We start from the raw sequence: 25,997 nt of genomic DNA, 5'->3' as shown, positions 1-25,997 counted from the left end.
ACTGCAATCAGTTCTACTTGTGATGGTATATCTAGTTTTATTTCCTTGACTTTTAGATTTTTCTTAGTTAATATTATAATTCCTCCTCCTTTTTTTAAATATCTTTCTCTTCTCCATATATTGTATTCCTCTAAGTTTAGTATGTCATTTGATATCCTTGGTATTAATTTTGCTTCAGTTAGGCATATTATTTGTGGTTCATTTTCTCTGACATAATCATTCATCTCTAGTAATTTAGATACCATTCCATCCACATTTGAGTACATCAACTTTATCATCTTGTTTATATACTTGTCCTGACATGGTTCTACTACCTTCCTCCTTTTTATTCCATCCTGTTTGTGTACCACTTTCGTACCTGCAATCCTATTACTTTGTAAAAAAATTTCTTCTTGTCCTCTTCTGATCTTCCCTCATTTTTTGTTTTTGCTTCCTCCCTTTTCTCTTTCAATAATTCCATTTCCTCTTGTGTTAGGCATCTTTTTATCCATACATTTTTGAACTCCTCTTTTTCCATAAGATTCTTTGCATTTTTTAGTATCTCTTCCACAGTGTTTACACTCTGGAAAGTCACCTTTAGAGGTCTTGTCTTGCTTTTCTCGTATTTCCCTAACCTTTTGTGTTCCTCTATGTCTTTACTACAGATTTCCTCTGATACTTCTTTCAGTAAGCTCATTACATTTGCCATCTCCTTTTTGTCTCTTGTGATCTTGTTTTTAACTTCATCCTCTTCTATACCAGTGATTACTTTTGATTTGTTTATCTCTACTGAATCTCTGACTAACTTTGGATTGTTTTGGATTATTCTTTTCACCTCCTTTTTAATGCTTTTCTCCTCCACCCTTGTTTCTAAGTCTTTCTTTACTTTCACCATTTCTGCATACGTGGTTTCTACATTATTTTTGTAGCTTTGCACAGCTTCATTTACTTGTGTTATCTTCACCTCAATATCACTGCTCTGGTCAATAAGACTGGAAACTTGCCTAATTGTCTCTGTGTCATTTTTGAACTCTTCCATAACACTCTCGTGATTGACTACTGTACTTGCCATTTCACTAATTTCCTTCCTAAGTGTACTCAATTCCACGGTTAGTTCACTGATGGTTGTGTCTTTCTTATTGGCCTCCCTTCCTAGTTTTTCTATTTCTTCCTTTTGCAAGTGCATCTGCTTCTTTATTTCATCAATTGTGTGTGTGTGTGTGTGTGTGTGTGTGTGCGTTATTTTTTACTGTGTTGTTCTTTAATTTTCATTACGAAGAGCCCTTGCCCAAAGGCATGTATATTTCACCTCATAATTCAAGATACTGTACACATCGGAATCTGTATCTCTTCTATCTGCCAGTCTGAATTACATACATCATAGAAATATAAATGAAATTAATTCTCCTTTAAGTATCCCTTTAAAAACCAATTATCCCGTAACTCCATTCCTTGCAGTATTTGGTGATGGACAAGAAAAATTTTTGTCGTGTTTTCTCTTCCATGGAATAAATCGATAGATATATTTTTAAAATCCCATATATATTTAAACTGTGTCCCATATACCTTTGTCTTTATATTTGCCAGTTCTTCACCCTTACTTCACTTCACTCCTAACTACATTAAGTACGTTCAAACCTGTGATTTTTTTGTGTAGTAGGTATTGATTGCTGGATAATGATGTTTACCGCCAGTACTGTACATTCCCCTCCCAGCATCCCGTTCTTCCTTCCTTTCCCTGTCATCGTCTTTCCTTCTACTCGCCCATCTTCATCCCCCTACTTCTTACTCTCCTGCGTCATTTCTATTATTAAGTAACACGGAATTTGTTTCTGCACCACAGGCCATAATAATTCAGTTGTAGTGGCCAGCTTTAATTCACTCATAAACCAAATTGTCTTTCACGTTTGGTACCTCAACCAACCCAGCATCTTCCCACTGCCATAACGGAAATATCATCTATTTTTACGGCTCGTATTTCCCAAGAATGAAATTGACTTTTGGGTGGAAGGATGGTGGAAGTTGCGTCTTCGTACCTAGAGTGTCCCGTAAAATTTTCGGTGTGGGTAAGTAATTATTTTCAGCCTGATCAACCCTGGAGTATAGTATTTAAAAGTATTACTCTACTGACCACTAGATTACTACAATTCTTAGATACCACATACTCGGGCTACCGGGATTAGAAATAATATCATAAATATAACCTCACCAATAAATTGCCGCGACACTGCACTCGAACATTGATCATGACCTTGAACTGATATGCACTAAAATCGAATAACTTCTTTCCCTCCCTTCACATTATGTATGCCCGATGTTTGATATATAGCAGATCAGTAATAATAACAATAATAATGATAATAATAATAATAATAATAATAATAATAATAATAATAATATTATTATTATTATTATTATTATTATTATTATTATTATTGTTGTTGTTATTATTTTCATTATTATTTTCATTATTATGATTTTCGTAGTGGTAGATTGGGGTACCGACTCTCCACTAACACAAAGTGGGGCTATCTTCAAATGACAGCCTGAGTCCCAAGACAAAGAGCTTCATGTAACTCAGGAGACCATGAGGAATTCACATATTGAAAATGGATGCCTAATGCTCTAATTTGGTTATGCGTTTCAGCCAGATGTGGAACTACAGTATAAGGCTCAAGAGTGGATGCAGTCATAGGGATTACGGTTGACAAATAGCCCTTGGGAGATTTGACTGGGATCCATAGCCTAGTCCCAGGCCTCATTGCTACTGATGTATATATAAAGAAGACTGACCCAGAACGGAAAACTGAAGAAGTAAGAATAAGCAACTGGGAGTTACTGGATTTAAGAGTGAAAGTTTAATTTAAGAAGTGCCATATTTGTACGAGACACAAATGCTGACACGATGGAGGATTGGTAGTCTGGGTGTGAAATGAACAGGGAGATGAAGCAAGATGACCTTTGTTGTCTGTGTATCCCCAGATTAAATGTATAGCAAAAAATAAATCCCGGTCTCATAAGAATTTTGATTGAAAAAAAAAAAAACTGAATTAAAACCCTAATTATAATCAATTCATATCTTATTTTAGTTGTTCTAAGTACTCTGGTAATAAGAAAATATGTATGTATGCAAAAGGTCACAAAAACAAGCTTTTCATTTGGTTGAAGTTCATGAAATACATGAATTACATATTCAAAGCAATATATATATATATATATATATATATATATATATATATATATATATAAAGAAGTTTGGAGACTTCTTTATATATATATATATATATATATATATATATATATATATATAAAGAAGTCTCCTAACTTCCTCGACTGAAGAGGAGGTAACATTCAATGCTGTGCAATGTATTCTGTACTCCTTCAGACCAGACATAATATAAATAAAATATGATAAAATTAGACACTGAATTAACGATTACTCAATGCTAGCACTGTATAAAATGCAATTAAATTTTAGGGACCGTCTACGCACAGCTTGCTGAGGCTACATGTGCCCTCAAGGGGTGCATGTATCCACGGTTGAATAACGGTGAGATAAAGTGGAGTGGGGCTGTGAGAGAGGGGGAGGGTATGAATTAAGAGGAGGAAGGCAAAGAAGAAGTCATGTGTTCAACGGTTGTCGACTGCACGAAGAAATTTTTGTTGAGTGCAATGACCGATTTTCTAACCAGTTCCCAGTGACAGTCTAGGTTATCAGGGACAAAGTGGAAACAAGTTTCGTTCATGTGTCTGATTATCTCGATAATCCAACTTCTGTTCTTCTTACTGCTCGGTGAACGTGCTAAGCCACATGCTGCAAGCTGCCCCTGAGAGAAGGATATTTAGTAAAGTATCGGTGTGAGGTGAGAGTTTGCATTGCAGTCACAGCATGGTGGGCATAACACTTCATGATAGATGACTACTCTCAAATTAACGAAGGACCTTCAGCACTGAAGGATATATTTATGACTATATCAAAGTTTCTTGTAGGGTGAATAAAGCGCCTCGTGGTGTAAAGAAGAAAATAATAATGATATCGAAAGAAATTGTTACATAACACGGTAGGGACCGTGATGCATGTGCCTATAAAGTGCAATATGCCCAGCTTTGAACGAGGCAACTCGGAAACGGCGAAGCCTGACCATAAAAGAGATTACACGGATGTTTGGACTTTGCTGGCGCAGCTGGCTGGGAATGTTGACAACTTTGCTGCTAACAAGCACGAACTTCCTGCCATCCATGATAGCTCACACAGTGTTGACATGGCTCCTCGTGACAACAGAAAACATAATCTAGAAACCCTCCGAGAGCGGGTACCTCCTCCAGCTCCAATAAAATTATGAATTGCTGCTGTATCTCCTCCTGCCTACCAGACAGATGCATTTACAGCCTCACGTTGACAGTTAATTCTACGGCCTTGTCCGCCTTGCTACATATATTAGGGAGTTCATACCTCTGCCAATGCCAATAAAATTTTCATTTCCTGCATCCGGAATGGGATTCACTTTAATATCTAATAACCTCTGTCTTGACCAACTGTCCACCTATCTACGAAATTTAAATGAAATTAAAAAAAAAGGTGATGTACTTTACACAGACTCATATGGGTGAATACATGGCCTTGTCAACTTCGCTGCAGGAGGCAATAGGAACATAACATACAGGTCCAAAGTGCACACAGAGACATACACGTGCAGTAAGAATAATGTGTAAAGGCGAGTGTTTGGATAGTATTCTAAGTGGCTTTGGATGTTTTGTATCACCTCTTCTTAGCGATTTATTTTGCATGTAAAAACTCATTATCCTCTTCTTTCTTCTTGGCGCAAACAATATTGATATTAATAGTATATCTGTAAAAACAAAGTTTGATGCTGAGGTGTAATATGCTAAGACTGAGGTGTTACTAAGCCTGTGATGCCGTTCAGACTCCAGCCTCATACCTTAAAGTTGCTGACCCTCCCTTCACACAGACATCCAACTAGTTGGCAATAATAGTGGGATTGTTTTTATCGAAAATTTTTAAATAACATTCATCACTTTCACTAGTATTATCTCTTTCATAATATATCTAGTTCCCATATTCCTATGTAAATATATTCCCTTTCCAACAAAGCTGAGTAAAGGCGTTAGGCAGTTGTCAGAATATTGTACAATGAAAACATTTTCAATGCCCGGGAGGGATTATTTCGTGTTATATGTGGAAGTTAACGAATTTACTTATACTTGTATTCTTATTAGCACAAGAGGCTTGTTCTGGAGTGGCGGTACCTCACACTTCAAACAGTGGGGAAGGCCACGAGAAATGAAGAAGGATATGTCATTATAATCTTGTTGAATTTCATTAGTTGCAGGTTCCCTGAGATCATAAATGCTGCCATGATATGAGCACATCCACGATAACATATTTACATACACAATCGTTATTATTATACCCTGTGCTTGTGATTGTACAATATGTCATCAGATAATTCTGTTATGCAGTACTATAGTCGTGTAACATGTTATTCATATTACAATAACAATTTTTGTTACAGTATTATCAGACTGTATCTATACACTGACACCAATGAATTTTCTAAATATAGGAATTGTTTTATTATTGTCTCTGATATAAGGTTGTATTTTGTATGTCCTAAACAATATTTCTTATGTAAGCTTTGGATTTACGGCTTGCAAACATATGTTTTACTGCTTGAGCATGAAAACACTTTGTTACGGCTGCCGGTAGACCATTAAATCCAATTTAACTAGAACCGATCTTGTTCAAATGATATTACTCCCAAGAAAATAGAATGTATGTTAGTATTCCCTACATATTTTTTTCTTTATATATATCCTGTGCTTCACACTGGCTACCTCTCTCATCCCTTCCTGGAGAGGGGTGTGAAACACGGGATAAAACACAGAAGATATATTCTAAATCCCGCGGCATTTTTGTGTCCACTGAGCACATGGGATTCCTTATGGGTAGGTCGGATCAGGTGAAAATTTAAGGGAATCAGAGCAAACAGAGACAGAGGCTGTGGGAAGTTTTGTTATTGAGGAAGGCCAGTACTTTCGTACTGTATACTTGTAAGCTGAAGCTGTACTCGAGCACCTCTTCCCTTACCGATTAATTTTTGTTTTAAAGTTATTAAGCTGCTTTGGTAGAACAACTCCAGTATTATAAGGCAGCTAGTATCAGCCGATTTTATTCAGCTGAAAGTGAGATGTGGAAGTGTAAAGATTTAATGTTGTCATCATTAACTTCTCATGATCAAGACATCTTTAGTGATCTGTAGCTAACGTCAGATGATTCAGCTGAGAGTGAGTCAGTTAAGTCTTCAGTCCCCTGACGCCTTACATGTTATGTTCTTGCTGTCTTCAGAAAATCTGATGGAGTTAATGAAGATTTTAACTTCCTCACTACTAAAGGTTCCTCCTAAGTTGCAAAAAGTCGTCTGATGGCGCCAAGAATACAATGAAAATAACGTCATCGTGGTGAAGGTATGAGGCTGTTAGTTACTCGTAGACTCATTCACACTCCCGGCAGCCACTCGCGTTATTTCCACGCTCTTGTTCATCCACTCATTATTTAGGCCTTCAATATGCTGACGTCCTTTTGCTTGTAACCTTACGTCCAGGCAATTTCATGCAGTTACGGAGAGATTTTATGAACCAGAAGTGCTATATACAGCTTTCATTAATATCTCCACTACCAAGGCATTTGCCAAAGCCGAGAAAATTGTCTGGTAGTAGCAAGAACATAATGTATAACAGCTATTTTCAACCCAAGAGGTTAATGAATACTTATTACACTCTCATTCACTACTCATCTACAGAAAGCTAGTTCATTCATTCTAATATAAATAATTTGCCTCTTGAAGCCGTACTTTCTAGCCATCTGTCCATTATTTTTTCTTATTATTTATTTATTTTTTTATTTTTTTGCTCTAGTCAGATTATATTATGGCTGTCATAGGCCAGACGACTCTGTCTTGCCAACCTCGGATGATTATATTCTGATCAGAAGAGTCTTCTCGTAGTGAGTGGGTTTGTAATGACATTGACAGTACTGGACTTTAATCACAAAATCCATCAATCTTTTTACTACGATGTTCTGTATATATCTTTCTTGGTACCACCATACGATTTGTCTTTCAGCACTGGCAGGATCCTCTGTAGTCATGGGGTACTGTAAGACTGTATCTCTTCCCTTCACATCGAAAAATATCACCCAGTGGGAATATTTCGTCGAAAAGGACCAAGAATATTCTCGCAATACAGCGTTGTGACTAGCGGGTTGAAGAATTGGGCTTTATTCAGATTTCTTTAATCGCTGTACAGTAACTCAAAGGCTGCCATAAATACAACTGAGTCCAAAGATTTCCCTAATAATTTTGAAGGCATATTCACTCTGATGAGTCGATATAGCCGTTCCATATTAGTGCAGGGAAGGAAGAAACCACCGGGAAAGGTCACATTGCTGCACGTTGACTCGTAAGCACGTAAGACTTTCAGATGAATAAGTCAGTCAGGCGTTAAGAGGAATCATAGTTTTATCCAATCCTAGTTCTCAGACTTATATGACTGACTCAGCTGAATTGCTCTTCTGACATTTGTAGGAATAGAAGACTATGGTTGTTCAGACCACAGAATGGCTAAAGTTACTCCCACAGTTTTATTTTATATTTAACCTCTCACTTGCATTACATCTTATACAATTTATTCTTTGCTTATTCAGGGGATTTTATTCACATTAGGAAGGACTTTTCGATCGGAAAGAGTTAGAATTATATATGGTATTCATAAACCCTGTTTACTGGTAGGATGCTCTGCTAAGCTGGATAAATTGACCTCTAGTACTTAAATGTGCTACATATGACACCGTTGGACTGAAGGGGTTAAGATGTATTCAATCTAGCTAATGAGATTAAATAGTTCCAGTATATTTATGCAGTGAAGGAACGAACAACAGACAGACTCTATAGTGTTATACATTTCCAGTCGATATCATTATCATCTCCGTCATCATCGGCATCAGTCATCAGCATCAGCATTAGCATCCTATTCCCCACCAGTAGGTCGATGGGTTGCACTGGAGAGGGACGCCTTCTCGTGGTGGCAGCGATGCACCCAGACGGAGGACCTGCATGGATGAGCAAGTCACTCCCACTCCAACTTCCTCAAAAGAGGCTGGCAGGATGCAGCATTATTTTCCTGCGATCCACTGGGTTCACGTTAAGGTGACCCTGGGCTTGCTACCATTTCTACATGGGGTGGATAGGTTCCAAAACTCCGAACAAGAAAGCACAAAAGACAACTTCGGACTGTGTTGCCGGTGAGTTAGGCTCTTTTAACCTTGGGCGAAGACTTACCCAATATACTATACTGTGGCTGACGGCAGGCGCTCATACGCGCCACTAAAAAACCTCTTGAGGTATTTGCTTCAAAACGAAGTCTTGGTAACAAAGAAGTAAATGAACAGTGACCGATATAACAATGATTTAAAAAAAAGCAGATAGATAACAATAGGAATGACGGGAAAGAACATACGTGGCGTATGAAAAAAGAAAATCTATTACTAATTGGAGCTGATTTCAAGTTGGTAGTAACAGTGTGCGTGTATATCCTAGCTGCTTCCCCCCTTCCCCACACACACACACACAAAACAACGTAGGCACGGTAGGGGACGGAGGGGATGGTTCGGACAGTGGGATGGTTCGGACAGTGAATTTCCTGATAAACGAATGAGACCTAGGGCCTCGAGATCTTGCGTGAAAGTGGGAGAGTTTCCTTACTTCCACATCACGGAACCCCCAAGTTAGAAACGTCACACTTTTTTGATGCAGGTTAGATTTTTTTTTTTTTTTTAATCTCCTGTGTATTAATTTGAGCGTATATCGTAAGCTCTACCTTTATGAATATGCCAAGCATTGAACTGTGCATTACCAGGGTGAATCTGTGTTGCATGTAGAATATATTACTATGAAAAACTCTGTTGTGTGAAACTTGAGGGTACTCATCAAATAAGTCAATAGATTCTGGATGATTTAGACAGTTGAGGGGGGGGATGGTTTGGACAGTCCGAACTATCCCTCCACTACTACCAAGTTATGACCGTATCAAATGATAACGCTACTTCTTTTAATCATTTATATTTGAACACACAGTGAAACATCATTCTTAATAGTTATCAAAGAATATAATATATTTATAGTTTTGTTTATTTAACCTATTCCTCAAAGTGTAAAAAGAAGGAAGGGGTATTACGACTTCTATTTCAGTTTTGCAGGCTACAATATGCGTTAAAAGTCTTAAGTTAGTCAGTCAGACATAGGGAAATAGTAAAACAAGAGGTTAAGTTTCTTTCGAAGTCTGAAATAAGGCCTTGAACAGCGTTTCTTAATCTAGGGTGCTAGCATCCCACGGGATGCTGAAGTCAATTTTAGGGGGTGCTGGAAAATGCAACATATATTGGATTTGCTTAGAATTGCCATCGTTGATATTCTATTATTAGAGAATGTATAAAATTAATTGTCAAGGAGTACTTCACTTTATCCTTGTAGTAGTGTAGTAACTGTAGCAGTGTAGCAACTGTAATCCCAGTAACCAGATATAATGGGGTGCTGGACTGTGCGGCCTAACTGCAGGGGATGCTAAGGTCGGAAAAGGTTAAGAAACGCTGGCCTAGTAAGTGAAAAGTGAAGTCAATATTCCAGAGAGAGAGAGAGAGAGAGGGGAGGGGAGGCCAATTATACATAATTTTGAAGCAGAAAGTAAGAGGTTAAGCCAGTTATTAGTAAATCTGCAAAAGGTTATTTCAGTGATAGAATAGTTTTTTCATTTTTTTAAAAATCAAGAGGTTCACTTGGATTCCGAAGTTAATTTTGTACTTTCGGAAAAATAAAATGTTTTTGAATTGATAAATATTTATTTTTATCCAATCCAACTCCCATAATTTTAGGAATATGCCGAGTATTACACCTGGCCGAACCATCCCACCCTTCTGTCTGAACCATCACCACGGGTAGGGATGGTTCGGACGATTTAGTCACTTATGTTTCGTTAACTAAAGCTTAAAGCTGAAAAGAGCTAAGAATATCATATCATCAGACTTAGGAGACAAATGATGTGGCAAAATTTTAACATAAACCAGATTACACTCCTTACACCTGAAATTTTAAAAATATTTTTTAAAGTGTATGAACAGTCACCACCCTCCTAACCCACATACAGAATGGTAAACTCCACTTACCAGTAAAGTGACTAGGTAGCCTCTCTTCCTTCACCACCTGTCTATGTTAACCCCTTCCCGCGCGGATAAGTTTCCTAAGTTGTTTGTGCCGTGACGTAAGGGCTTTTCTCCCCTCCCCCCCAGCTGCCACGCGCTCCAAAAATGTGTATTCTCGGCTTATTTTCACCACCCAAACATATTTTTTTTGCCACAAAGCCCACATATTCCTATTCATCGATGTTTGTTCTACACGATAAGCAAAAAGAAAAAAAAAAAACTATACATACGTTAGGGCCCTCGGAATAAACATTTGGGATCATAGATTTCGCTTCCCAACATCATAAGTCGAATGTTTACTACTCAATCTCTACATGTTTACCATCAATCGAAAGAGAATTTTATTAGCTTTCGAATGGTGGGGGGTCCCAGTTTGATACGAGGTATGGTGTTCGAGTAATAAGCGAAAAAGTAAAACCCATTTCCGACACACAACCATTGTTTTATTCAGGGAGCTTTAGTGAAGAACTTTTCTTGGCACTGTTATGTTTTTATTTTATCATCTTATGCAGAATTTCATTCTCTTTCATATGAGCTAACAATGGTGATCCTAGGCCTCAAAGTTTTTGAGAAAAATGCAAAAAAAAACTACAGTGTATTTTCCCGTGCGCTGACCAGCCATCAGCCACACTCACATACATTATTTTCCCATAATGCGCTAACACTTTTATGCTTGCTAGCTATGCTTTCTTTGGTTTTATATCAACAACTATTTTATATATACATCTTCTGGTTTGTTTTTAGTCCTCTCAGAAACCACACATGAACACTAAACCTGTTGCTAACAACTGAAACTAAAGCAGTACTTATTTCCCTGTCATTTGTGTTGAGGTAAATAAAATTATATATGTATGTGTAAGTATGCTGACATAAATAGAGATAAATAGATAAATAAAAAAAGAATATCGCGTGCTTTCCGCAGTGGCAGTATCATAACCAACGAAGTCTTGCCTAAGTGATGTATTTGCTGCTGTTATAAAGCTCGAATTGGGACAAGTTGTCAATACCTTCTCAGCACTTTTGCGGCACCTTGGTTTGGGTTACCTTTCCTAGAAGGGTAGTCAAGTCGTACCCCACCTGCTCGTGACCTCGCAGACACCCTGTTTTTTTTTCCATTTCTGTTCTTTGTGTTTTTTTGGTTTTCTTTTTTTCTCCTAAATTAGGGTGACACAAATGGGGGCACTGCTACCTGGGTTTATCCCGGGTAGTATTGTATATACTTTTTGCTGTTGTTGTTGTCATTTTGTTTTGTGTTTTGTTCTCCTTTACCATGAGCAAACAACACCAGTGCCCTCACTGCAGTAGGTCTGTAGTAAAAAGTGCACAAACACTGAAGTGCACCTACTGCAGTGTGCGGGTTCATATAGCTTGTGAAAATTTGGATGCAGGCGACTATCCATTTATGAAGAAGAGCCACCAGCTGGATTTCGCTGGCTGTGTAGCCAATGTGTTGCACCAGCGGACGAGGTTTTGGCTGGTGGAGGAAGTAGTACCAAGAAGGAGTTTGAAGATAAAGTTATTTGGCCAATCTTTCAGGCAATTAGAGATGTTTCAAATAGACTGGAGGCATTAGAGACCAAGGTCTCATCACCCATGGCAGTCACGCAAGATCAGGCCAAGTCATTTGCAGATGCTGTTCGCGGGTCTCTCGTGGGGGAAGGGAAGGATCTGCCTGGGGGCGTGATTGAGATCAGTGCTCATGGCCAGAAAAAAGCCATTCATAGTCAACATGTACTGATTGTGAAAACAAGAATGGTGCTGATGCCCTGACAAATGAGATGGGACCAGAAGACATTAGAGGTGTACTTAACTCGGTACCGGTTGATAGCTGTCTTAAGACCAAGGCTGGTGGGTTGGTAATGAAGTTTCCGTCAGCTGTGGCCAAAGGTGAGGCAACTGGGGTGCTGAGTGATCATTTTCGCTCTGAGGGCACTTTTTGCATATCAGAGCCAAAGAAAATGTTGCCTAAAATGACCGTAACAGGCCTTTCCTCTACCTTAGGTGACTGACATCATCCCAAACATTCTGAGAAAAAACGATAAAATTAAGATGCTCGTTGATCGAGGTTGTACCCTCAACCTTTTCTTCACAAGAACAAGGAATGACACCAAAACTGCTGTCTTGAAGAAATCGCCAGAGGTGAGATCCTCCATTGTAGAACAGGGCAATTACATCTATGTGGATCTTACAAGATGCCGTGCTTTCGTTAGATTCTGGGTTACACAGTGTCATCACTGTCAAGGCTTTGGTCATACATTTGAGAGATGTTCTAGGAAAAATGATGAACCTAATGCATCTTATGTGCTGGAACCCATAAATCTAACGATTGTAGTAACAAAAATTCTCCCAAATGCATCAACTGCTCTTCTTTAAGACATCAAGATGCTAATTCAAATTCACAGTCTGTTGCCCACTTTGCATCAAGTAGAGACTGTCCAATTATGATTTCTCATAGGAATAGATTGATTGAAAACACCAATTTTGACCATGCAAAAAACGACTACGTCCCTCTTGAACCAATTAAGGGTGGGTCTTTTAAAAATTCGTTCTATCCGTAATAAGATAGACTATATTAATGAAACTCTAAATCAGCACGAGCTTGACATTTTGTGCTTGACTGAAACCTGGTTGTATGATTCTGATATCGATATTATTCGTAATGCTTTGCCTAAGACACATTCTATTATTAGTATTCCCAGGCCTGCTGCTGACAATCCGGGAGGAGGCATAACACTCATCTACTCGGCAGCACTTGCAAACGTTTCTCTCATTGACTCATACCTGACCCCATCTTCATTTGAATTTATGGAAGTATTAATAAATTTCCATCAGAATACCATCAGAATTGCAATTGTCTATCGACCAGGTCATCCGGGCAGAGATCGGGGTTTTATGGAGGAGTTTGGGCAGTGTCTTGAAGGGTTTTCTCTGAAACCTGGAGGACTTCTTGTTTGTGTTGATTTCAATTATTGGGTTGACAGTCCAGAGTCAAAACCATTTTCTTCAGAATTCCTTGGGTTGATCACCCAGAACAATTTTTTCAATCATGTGAGTAATTGAACTCATGTCTCAGGACATATCCTTGACTTAATCTTGTCCCCTGTTGGTTGCAGGCGTTTATCAGATGTGGAGGTTGACTCATTTGACCCCCTCATCTCTGATCATGCTCTGATCACTCTTAGTTTTGATGTCCCGAAATCCCCTTCATATAAAAAGGTCATCGGGTTCAGAAATTACAGGAATGTTGACCGCCAGTTAATGTCTTGAAATTGATCAACGTTTAAACTTCATTGATTCTTCCAGTCTTTCTTCTGATGAATTGGTTGATATTTACAACAACGAGCTTAGGTCAATTTTTGACCATTATTGTCCTGAGGGAGTAAAAACAATCACTGTACGTGATGATTCTCCGTGGTATGGTCCATCCATTAATTCTTTGCATAGACAATATAGAATGGCAGAACGTGAGAGGCGCTTGCAGCAGACCAAAGTAACTTGTTTGTTTTTGCAAGAAGAGCAGTCGTTCACACTGTAAAAGCCCAAAAGGCTAGGTATTATCAAAATAAAGTTGATTCATGTGGTGGTGATAAAAAAAAAAAAAAAAAAACTGTCTGCAGTTGTGAACAATTTGGTTAGTAGGAGGAATGTAATTGTTAAACCAACTTCTGTATCTGATACCCAATTGGCTTCTGATTTTGCATCATTTTTTACAAGTAAGAATATCTCGCATAAGAAGTGATTCAGATAGCAGTTCTCCTAGTGAAGCGTACTCAGTTGACTTGCAGCACCGGGGATCATTTGCTTTCAACATTTTATCCACTGGATGTAAACAAAGTCAAATTTTACATCAGTGAACTTAATAAAACATTTTGCTCACTCAATCCATGTAACATGTCACAACTACCTGATGTGCATGTGCACGCTGCAGACTTTATCTGCAACATAATAAATAGATGCTTCTTAGAAAGTAATTTTGTACAGTCTGAGAAACGTGCTTTGTTTAGGCCCCTAATTAAGAAACTTGCCCTTGATGTCGAGAGCATGACAAATTATCATCCCATCTCTAACCTGTCTTTTTTATCCAAGATTATTGAGCGGGCCATACTCCATCAACTCGTACCACTACTGGAAGACAACAGAGTTGTTCCTGTTGTTCAATCAGCATACAGAAAAAAACATTCAACAGAAACTACACTAACAAGGATTCAGAGTGACTTGCTGGCAAACACTTGTAGTGGGATGTCCTCTCTCCTAGTTCTGTTGGATCTGTCTGCAGCTTTTGATACAGTAGATCATACTCTATTGTTGGACGATCTGTATTTTTAAAGCATTCGTGATAGTGCCCTTTTGCTCCTTAAGTCGTATCTGTCGGACAGATCTCAGAGAGTGGTTGTTGATTACGCTAGCTCTGATTCTGCTCCCTTTCTATTTGGAGTCCCTCAAGGATCAGTTTTGGGTCTAATTCTGTTTACTGTCTACACAAGTAGTTTATCATCTCTACAGTACTTGATGCTCATGATGTGTCCTATCATTTTTATGCTGATGACACCCAGTTCTATGTTAAGATGTCAAATATCAATGATACTAAGACAAAGTTTGAATCTCTAATGTCTGATATTAAGATTGGATGACTAAGAGGAAACTTAAGCTGAATGATGGTAAAACTGAGATCATCATCAGAGGAAACCCAAGGGGTGATAGCACTAACAATGCCCTGGAATTGAACATTGGCGTGTCACAGCTTCATCCAGTCAGTTCTGTTCGAAATCTGAGTGTTTATTTTAATCCTAAGTTAAATTACAAAGAACATATTAATCAGGTTGTAAGAGGGTGTAATTTGCATATCAGAAATCTGTACTCTGTGAGAAAATTCCTGAATAGACGGTGCCTCTTAACATTGGTCCATGGAGTGGTCTTGTCTCCTGTTGATTATTGTAATTCACTGTGGGTTGGTCTTCCAAATAATATACTAACAAAAGTTCAGTCTGTGCTGAACAGGGCAGCATGGCTTATCTTTGGTCTCCCCCCGGGAACCTCAACTACCCCGTTTCTGATTGAGTTGCACTGGTTACCAGTAAAGGCTAGAATTGAATTTAAACTGTGTTTTATTACATTCAAGGTTCTTAAGTCTGGTGAACTGAAGTATCTCGCTGAATTGTTAAAACTCCCATTGACATGCCCGGGTGTGATGTTACGCAGTGAAGATGATTCCCTGCGTCTTGAGCCAGGAGCTATTCACCAGTCATCTTTCTCTGATCGTTCTTTTGCGTATAGAGCCCCTAGATTATATAACAGGTTGCCATTGTCCATAAGACAACTCTCTGCTGTTGAATCCTTTAAGAGACAGCTGAAAGCCTTTCTTATTTCAAAATGCTATGGCCTGGAGAGAGGTACTGTGACGGATGATTATAGGATTTAATTATTGCCAATTTCATGTATATATGATGTAGCTTGTATTATATACAAGAAATATCACAATTCATGTAATTGTAAAAATAATGTATGAGTGTCGAGTGCTCGTGAATTCCCAGAGGAAGAACTGGCACTTTTGAGAAACAGAAGGCCAGATTATTATTATTATTATTATTATTATTACTTCTCCAGTGGCGATAATCTTCCTGCAGGACCAGATCGGTTGGGAGGTGAGGAGTTTTGTACTGTGTGTGTGTGTGTGTGTGTGTGCGTGTGTGTGTGTGTTTGTGTGTGTGTGTGTGTGTGTGTGTGTGTGTGTGTGTGTGTGTGTGTGTGTGTGTGTGTGTGTGTGTGTGTGTGTGTGTGTGTGTGCTCCACTAGTGAAGGTATCGTTCGGTATCGTACTGCTCAAAACAATCACCAATGCAAAACGGCACATCACATAAAGGACACATGTTCTTTGTGTCCTTCCTCATCCCCAACTTGAAGCACAAGGTACACCTGAGCCTCTTCTTGTCGGGGATCCTCGCCCGGTGGTGGCCCAGAGTGTGATCCAAACTCACGTCATCATCAATCACCCAGTGACGCTTTCATGGATACCCTCGTGCTCTGTGGTTCTGTTGTGTGGGAGCTTTAGGCCCAGGAGCGGGTTCTCCCGACGGACCAGCAACTGGAGGTGGTGGCGGTGCTGGCACCCCTGTTAGGCCTCCTGCAGGTGGTGCTGGTGGTGACGGTGGCACCTGTGATGGACCTGCTGCAGGTGGTGCTGGTGTGGGGTGTCCTGCAGGCAGTGCTGGTGCTGGTGGAGGCTAGGCCCATCCTGGCGCTGGTGGTCGTGCCTGCTGGGTACCACGTGTTCCTGGTGCTGGCTGCTGGAAAGGAAGGTCTAGAGCGTGGTGGAGCACGTGTCCAGATGCAGGCCAGTCTGCTTCATGGAAATGCAGATCGTAGATGATCTGCTCCACAAATTCAAGGAGAGTTACATGTGCGCATCTGTACTTTTTGTACAAGGCAAACGCATTGAACACTGCTATTTGAATGAAGTAAAATGTGATCTTCTTCGTCCACTTGACAGTTCGCCGTTGGATGGGGTAGTACTGGACCATCTGATCAAAATGATCCACCCCACCCATGTACCTGTTGTAGTCCTCCACAATGATGGGCTTGTTAATGACCTTCTCCACATAGGTTGTCTACCCGTCATGAACCCGCACCTTTCCTTGAACCCTTTTCAGAATGGTGTCCGCAGTGTGGAAGGTGGATACCATGTTCACAATGCACTTGTCCTTCCACAGCAGGACAAGCACATTGTCCTTGTGCCTGTATGCCATGACCCCCTCGGGCAGGCTCTTAGCTTTGGCAATGGTCTGCAGTTGGCATGGCGCTCCTCTAGGCAGCCGTAGGGTCCCACACATGTAAAAGCCTACAGTGGAGAGTCGTTCGCACAGGGCTACAGAATCGTAATAGTTGTCCATGAACAACTTATAGCCCTGGTCCTTCAATAGTTCCACGAGGCCCCACACGGTGTTCTCAAGGGTGCGCTGCACCCCTTTGTAGAGCTAGAGGTTCCAGATGTAGCCCGAGGATAACTCAGCCAAATATACAACTTGATGGAATACTTGGTGGGCTTCTGGGGGTTGTAGATCCGGAAGGACAGCAGGCCCTTCCACCCCAGAGAGCCCTCATTCAGGCTGAGCTGCTCCACGGGTTGGTATGCTGACTGGAACCACTGAAGCAGGTACTCCATGACTGAGCGAACGTGGATGAGCCAATCTTGGTTGTCCCGGGGAATGGCGAGAGAGTTGAAGGTGTGGAAGTGTTTAAGGATGGCGGTGAAACATCTTCCACTCATCGCCTGCAGGACCCTAGAGTAGTAGTGCAGTTTGGAGCTCCTCCAGTAGTGCCTGATGGCCGGAATGTGCACGAACCCCATGAAAAGATACAACCCCAGGAACATGGCCATCTCTTCATTGCAGGAGAACCAGGCATCCAGCTGTGTCCCCAGGAATGTGACGTACTGGTTGGTTTCCACGGTGAGGTATGACAACAACTCCCACGTGAAAAAGAGCTGGAAGAACTGCAGGGGAGTTGTTGGAATATCCACCTTGATCCCTGGGAAGCCAGTGAATGGCCTGTGGTTCAGTGTGAACGGGCCACTGCTCCACCCAGGATCCTTTTCAGTGGTGTTGGCAGCTGGTCAGACTGTCGACACCCTTTGGCCTGCCCTCTGACCCCTTGAACGTCCCCTGTGTCCAGGCAGCGGACCACGGCGCCCTCATCCGGGAAGGGACACTTCATACGAGGACGAGGACGAGACAGAGGGCTCTGGATACCAGTCTCCTCGGCCTGGTCGACGAAGATGTCACAGTAGCATCCTGCACGGCAGAAGCGGGTGGAGGGGCCATCACAATGAACGATGGCCTGGCTTCAGGTGACACTGGCTCGCCAAGGGGGGACAGAAGGGCCTGGAGATTGGGAGCCGATGAAGAGAATGGTGGGACCGGCAGGTCCTAGAGGTGGGGAGGGCTCTCCGGTAAAGCCGGCTGATGATGGTGGTGTAGCTCCAATTGCTGACAGGATGGTGGCAGCTCAACCTCCTCCACCCCAGAACGATTGCTCTCAGTGTCGCTCTCTGACTCTACCTCATCGAGAATCTTATGCCACTCATGTGGTGCGAACCCGCGTTTCCTCTCTGCAAGACTGCTGTCATTGCAAGCCAAGTGGAGAATAATTTGCTGTCGAAGGGTTTCTGGACCCTGTGGTAGTCCAATGCTGTGGTAGGGGTGTGAGCTGAAATAAAGGAGTCAAGATATTTTATTCACAGCCAACTAAGAACTTTGCTCAACATTGGCACAACGCAAGGTTCATGATATACGTGCATGTCCTTGAAAAAACATTGTCTCTTACACCTGACTTAGTGCACAGGTAGGGGCCACTAGCACATGGTTACGTCTTTTATTTACTTTGCACGTTACACATAACCAAATATATCATTTTTATGAGATACACAGTACATTTCACTACTAATGTGTAAATGGACGTGTTCCATAGGCCGTTACCTATGTGGTAAGGTGTAGAAGACGGTGTTTCCCTTAAGAGAACATGCTGCAGTGGGTCAGGCTTTCACTGTCTTTTCACATAAAACATAACCCAATCTAAAACTGTTTATGAGTCAAGATATTTTATTCACAGCCAGCCAAGAACTTTGCTTAACACTGGCACAACACAAGGGTTCATGATATACGTGTATGTCCTTGAAAAACAGTCTCCTACACCTGACTTAGCACACAGGTAGGGGCCACGAGCATGTGGTTACCTCGTTCATTTACTTTGCACAGTACACATAACCAAATCTATCATTTTTATGAGATAAACAGTATATTTCACCACTAATGTGTAAATGGATGTGTTCCGAAGGCCGTTACCTGTGCGCTAAGGTGTGGCAGACGGTGTTTCCCTTACGAAAACACGCTGCAGTAGGTCAGTTTTTCACTGTCTTTTCACATAAAACATAACCCAATCTATCACTTTTTATGAGATACACAGTATATTTCACCAAAAAAAAAATGTCAATGCACGTGTTCCTAACCTTGCGTTGCATTTTGCTACCTTTGTGCCAGCTCAGGTGTACGACATGCACTCTTCATTACGAGCACGTGGGTCAGTTTTTCACTGTCTTTTCACATAAAATATAACCCAATCTATCACTTTTTATGAGATACATCAGTATACTTCACCAAAAAAAAAAAAAAAAATGTAAATGCATGTGTTCCTAACCTCGCATTGCATTTCGCTACCTTTGTGCTAGCTCAGGTGTACGAGACATTTTGTTTCTTACGAGCACGTGAGTCAGTCTTTCATATTATTTTCACATAATACATAGCCAAGTGTATCAATATATGAGATACACAGTATATTTCACCAATAAAATGTAAGTGCACATCTTCCGTAGGTCAATTAAGTGGCCCCTACCTGGGCGGTAAGGTATAGCAGACAATGAATTCCAGATGATCACGTGGTTCACTTTCACTTTCTTTTCACATAAACACATAACAAAATATATCACTGTATGAGATACACAGTATATTACACCATCTACAATTATATATTTCACGTTGCATTTCGCTACCTTTGTGCTAGCACAGGTGTACGAGATGTTCTCTTTCTTACAAGCACGTGGGTCAATCTTTCACGTTATTTTCACTTAATACATAACCAAATCTATCAATATATGAGATACACAGTATATTTCACCAATAAAATGTAAATGCACGTGTTCCTAACCTCGTGTTGCATGTCACTACCTTTGTGCTAACTCAGATGTACAAGATGCACTCTTACAAGCAACTGGGTTATTCTTTTACTGTCTTTCACATAAAACATAACTAAATCTATCAATATATGAGATACACAGTATATTACATGAGATACACAGTATATTACACCACAACAAGTACATATATGTGGTCCTTGCCTGTGCACTAAGATGCAGAAGATGATGTTTCCCTTACCTGAAGATGCTGCAGTGTTTACAATATTGTTTCACAATACACATAATCAAAATTATCGTTTTATGAGACATACAGTATATTTCACCATGACAGTACATGAACGTGCTCTGTATGTCACATCTGCGATACCTGAGGTATCGCAGACGATATCTTCTTACGAGCACGTGGTGAAGTGTTTACATTCATCCACACAAGCATACGATAAACATATCACTATAACAATCATGCTTTTCTTCACACAAAAAGCATACAGAATAAATGTGACAATATGATAAAATCAAATATCTCTATAAATCTCTTCTATTATATCCCCTCCTGAAAACGGCGTGCTGTGGCTGTAAGGCATACGTGACTCCTCCCCTAGCCAATATTTCATCACGTACACTCGTTGCACTGTACTCCTATCTAGTGCACAATAACACTATCCACCATATATCAGCATAAAACAAGGACTTCATCAACACCTTGGCAAACATTCCGTACAAGACAATGCCATGTCATCTGGCGGTGTCCCGCTTCCCCTTCACCAGCTATTGCACACTATATTCACCTGTAACTATTGTTCAATGGCTGAACACTCACATTGGGTGCAGGGTAGAGGGATTGTAGTGGAATATGATGCGCGCCAGGGGACAGGAGTAAATAGAGTATGATTTAAATGCCCTGCCAAGCACTACCTTCTCCCTCGACAGGTGCTGTGGAACTAGTCACCCTATCCAGGCTGCTGTGCGTCTTGGGCCCTAAGATTACCAAGTTATAACTTTTGATGAGAAGCGCGGGAACTATGATGCCTCCAAAAATGACGTCGATTGGCCAAAATCTTTTTCTCTGACAGGTTTTTATGCTTAAAGGGCGACAAACGCGTCATTGAGTATAGTCGCAGCCATGCCCAAATGACGACAAACACATCATCGTGGGTGAAGGGGTTAATTAACTCCTATATTCTTCTGATGAACTATGCCATTTTATTATAACCATTATCATCATCATCATTATCTATGTCACCATCTTTACTGATATCATCATCATCATCATTATCAATGTCACCATCTTTACCAATATCATCATCATCATCATCATCATCATAATGTTTGTGTGTGTGTGTGTGTGTGTGTGTGTGTGTGTCTGTGAGAGTAATTGTCAGTGTCTGTGTGTCTGTCTGTGTGTCTATCTGTGTATGTATGTGTCTGTGTTTGTGTCTGTGTGTGTATGTGTATATGTATGTCTGTGTGTATATGTGTGTGTGTGTGTGTGTGTGTGTGTGTGTGTGTGTGTGTGTGTGTGTGTGTGTGTGTGTGTGTCTGTCTGTATGTATGTGTCTGTGTGCGTCTGTGTGTAAGTGTCTGTGTCTCTCTGTGTGTGCATGTGTCTGTGTATGTCATTGTGTATATGTATCTGTGTGTTTATGTGTCTGTGTGTCTAAGTGTCTGTGTGTGTATGTGTATGTCAGTGTGTGTATGTGTCTGTGAGTGAGTGTGTGTGTATGTGTTTGTGTGTCTCTGTATATGTGTCTGTCTATGTCTCTATGTATGTGTGTGTCTGCGGGTAAATGTCTGTGTTCTTAGCTTATTGTTCTTACCTAATTGTATCTTTACAGGAATGAGTCAAGCTCGTACTGTCCTGTGTCTTAAACCATTTTTATTGTACATATCCTTAAATTTGTGAAATGTTTTGGCACACACTATTTCAATCGGTAGTGCATTCCACTGATCATTTGCTCTATTTGGGAAACTAAATTTCCTTACGTCTTTATTGCCTCTCTTTTTATGCAGTGTTTTGCAGTGTCCTCATGCTAATGCATCCCCATAGGTTATGTAATCATTTATGTCTATTTTCTCCTTCACCTCTTTTCCTTCTCTCCTGTAGTGTTGGTAGATTCATTTTTTTTTTTTTTTTAGTCTTTCCTCGTAGCTTAGATTCCTTAAGCTTGGTACCCATCTTGTAGCGGCCCTTTGTACTTTTTCAATCTTGTCAATGTGTTTTTTGAGATGAGGACTCCAGACTACTGATGCATACTCCAGGGTTGATCTTATGAATGATGTTATTATCTTTCTTAGCATGTCTTCATTTATGTATGTGAACACTGTTCTCATATTTGCAAGCAGTGTATACATGTTCCGTACCTTCTCACTGATGTGGTCAGCCGGAGATAGTCTGTTACTGATAATCACACCTAGGTCCTTCTCTCTTTCTGATGTATGTAGGGTTTTATTTCCTAACTTATAATCCCAATCAGGTCTTTTTCCACTTTTACCTAACTTGGTTACATGATACTTGTCCACACTGAAATCCATTTACCATGTATTGCCCCATTCATGAAGTTTATTTAATTCTTCCTGTAGCTCTTTACAAGAGTCTGTGTTAGTAATTCTCCTTTGTATTTTTGCATCATGAGCAAACAGATTTAGATAGCTTTCATTTCCAGTGTTACTGTCTACAGTATATCATTAATATACACTAAAAACATTACTGGTGCCAGCAATGAGCCCTATGGAACTCCGCTAGTCACTTCTCTCCATGATGAGTAATTTCCCCTTAGTACTGTTCTCATTTCTCTTCTTCTGAGAAAATCTTGCATCCAACAATACAGTTTGCCTCGGATTCCTCCTTGATAGTCCAGTTTCCATAAAAGCCTTTGGTGCGGTACTCTGTCAAATGCTTTCTTGAAATCCAAATAGATACTGTTCACCTATCCTTCTCTTTTCTGTAATGTGTTTGTTACTCTGTCATATTAGCTCAACAGATTAGTAACACATGATTTTCCTTTTCTGAAACCAAACTGTCCTTCTGTTATCATACTGTGTTCTTCTAGATGATTTACCCAAGCTTTTCTTATAAGCTTTTCAAATACCTTGCTTACAACACTGGTCAGTGATACTGATCGGTTGTTGAGTGGATTTTGTCTATTCCTTTTCTTGAATAAGGGAACGATGTTTGCTTTCTTCCAAATATCAGGTAGTTTACCTTGTCTCAAGGATTTCTTGAAAATTAAAGATAATGGTTTACTTAACTCCACTGCACATTCATGTAGCACCCAACATGAAATTTCATCAGGACCATTTGCTTTTCCTTTGTCTGATTTATTTAACTCCTGCTGTATTTCTTTTTCTGATATTTGTATATCTGGTAGTATGTGTGGGCATGCATGTTCCACATAATCCCTCTAAAAATTTTTTTCTTCTGTAAAAACTGGAAATTCTTATTTAGTGCTTGACAAATAGCCTCCTCTTGTGTATAGATGATTCTCTCATCCGTAATGGATTGTATTTTATCTTTTACTTTGGTTTTGCTTCTGATGTAGCTGTAAAATAGCTTCGGTTGATCACTACTTTTATTTATGTTATCATTCTCAAACTGTTTTTGGGCTTTCCTCCTTATTCTTGTATAATCGTTTCTTGCCTGTTTATAGCTGTTATATGCCCTTTCACTATGGTGTCTTCTGTAACTACTCCACAACAAATCTTTTTCTTTTGATTTTTTATATTCTGTACTGAACCATTTCTTTCTTTTCTTTTCTGTTTCTTTGTGCTGTGGAATTTACCATACTTTTGGACTCCTGTTTCATAAAGTTCACAGAATTTTTTATAAATAGTATTTAAATCTTGTCCTCTAAGCTTCTTTTCCCAATCAATTTCTAATAAGTACTACTTTAGGTCATGATAGTTTCCCTTTTTATAGTTTAGGCTCTTTTTGTAACTCTCATTGCTGTTAACTATGTCATATACAATCCTGAAGTTGCAATTTAGTACTGCATGGTCGCTTTTGCCGATTTGAGGGTGATATATTAAATTGTCAATATCGTTTTCTTGTCTAGTAAATATAAGATCTAACATTGAGGGTACATCGAGGCCTCTTTATCTTTACAAGTTGCGTTAGGAAAAACTGCACGAGATCCAGGAGCTTTTGGTCACAACAGCTTTCTTGGCTTTTTATATCTAGAATATTCCAATTTATATTTGTATTAAAATCTCCAGTTAGTATAATTCATTCCGATTTCTCTTCCATTCTATGTAGTAATGCTCTTAAACTCTGAACTGTACTCTCTGCCAGATCCTCATATTCGCCTCTTTCCCATATGTTTGATCTGGGTGGCATGTATCTGTGTGTGTCTGCGTGCGTGTCTGTGTGTGTATGTGTCTGAATGTATCTGTATGTATTTGTGTGTGTATGTGTGTGTCTCTGTGTGTATGTGTCTGTGTATGTGTCTGTGTCTTTGTGTCTGTGTGTACATGTCTTTTCCTGTCGGTGTCTGTGTCAGTGTGTGTGTGTGTGTGGTGTTTGTGTGTGTGTGTGTGTGTGTGTGTGTGTGTGTGTGTGTGTGTGTGTACATGTCTTTTCCTCTGTGTGTCTGTGCCAGTGTGTGTGTTTTTGTGTCTGTGTGTATTTGTGTATGTCTATGAGTGTGTTTGTGTCAATGTGTGTGTTTGTGTATGCGTCTGTGTGTGTGTCTGTGAGTGCGTTTGTGTTTGTGTGTGTGTGTGTGTGTGTGTGTGTGTGTGTGTGTGTGTGTGTGTGTGTGTGTGTTTGTGTCGGCGTCTGGGTGTCCGTGTGAATGTCTCTGTGTGTATATGTGTCTTTGTGTGTATGTATGTGTCTGTGTGTATCTGTGTGTGTATGTGTCTGCTTGTATGTGTCTGTGTGTGTATGTGTTTGTGTATGCCTGTGTGAGTATGTCTGTGTGTATATGTGTGTATGTGTCTAAGTGTGTATGTGTCTGTGTGTGTCTGTGTGCGTTTGTGTGTGTCTGTGTGTGTCTGTATGTGTGTGTTAATGTATGTACGTCTGTGTGCGTGTCTGTATGTGTGTGTGTCTGTGTGTATGTGTTTGTGTGTGAATGTGTCTGTGTGTCTGTGTGTGTGTGTGTGTCTGTGTATGTCATTGTGTGAATGGATCTGTGTGTGTATGTGTCTGTGTGTGTATGTGTCTCTGTGTGTCTTTGTGTATGTCTCTGTGTGTCTTTGTGTGTCTGTATGTCAGTGTGTGTGTGTATGTGTCTGTGTGGGACTTTGTGTGTAAGTGTTGGTGTGTCTCTGTGTATGTGTCTGTCTGTGTCTCTATGTGTCTGTGTGTGTCTCTGGGTACATGTCTGTGTGCGTATGTATCTGTGTGTGTCTGTGTGCGTGTCTGTGTGCGTGTCTTTGTGTGCATGTGTATGTGTGTGTATGTATCTGTGTGTGTCTGTATGTGTCTGTATTTGTCTGTGTGTGTCTGTGTGTATGTCAGTGTGTGTCTGTGTGTGTCTGTGTGTATGTACTTACGTGTCCTTTTCTGTGTGTGTCTGTGTGTGTGTCTGTGTTTACGTGTCTTTTTCTGTGTGTGTCTGTGTGAGAGTGTGTGTGTGTGTCTGTGTGTCTCTGTGTATGTGTCTGTGTGTGTCTATCCGTGTGTGTGTGTGTGTGTGTGTGTGTGTGTGTGTGTGTGTGTGTGTGTGTGTGTGTGTGTGTGTGTGTAAAATGTATGTATCTGCCTGTGAATGTGTGTGTGTCTGTGTGTATGTGTGTATTTGTGTGTGGATGTGTGTGTGTATTTGAGTTTATGTATATGTGCATGTGTGTGTGGATGTGTGTGTGAATTTATGTATATGTTTATGTATGTGTGTATGTATGTGTATATGTACGTGTGTGTGTGTGTGTGTGTGTGTGTGTGTGTGTGTGTGTGTGTGTGTGTATGTGTATGTATGTGCATGTGTGGTGTACGTTTGTGTGTATGTGTATGTATGTATGTATGCATATATATATGTGAATGTATATATTTGTGTGTACTTATGTATGTGTGTATGTATGTATGTTTGTGTATGTATGTATGTATGTGTGTATTTATGT

The sequence above is a fragment of the Coenobita brevimanus genome, chromosome 102 (genome assembly GCF_032717465.1).
Source record: "Coenobita brevimanus isolate Jiangsu-jjx chromosome 102, ASM3271746v2, whole genome shotgun sequence".
Lineage (NCBI taxonomy): Eukaryota > Metazoa > Arthropoda > Malacostraca > Decapoda > Coenobitidae > Coenobita > Coenobita brevimanus.
The sequence above is the reverse complement of the archived record's forward strand: the minus strand, read 5'-3'. Positions refer to the sequence as shown.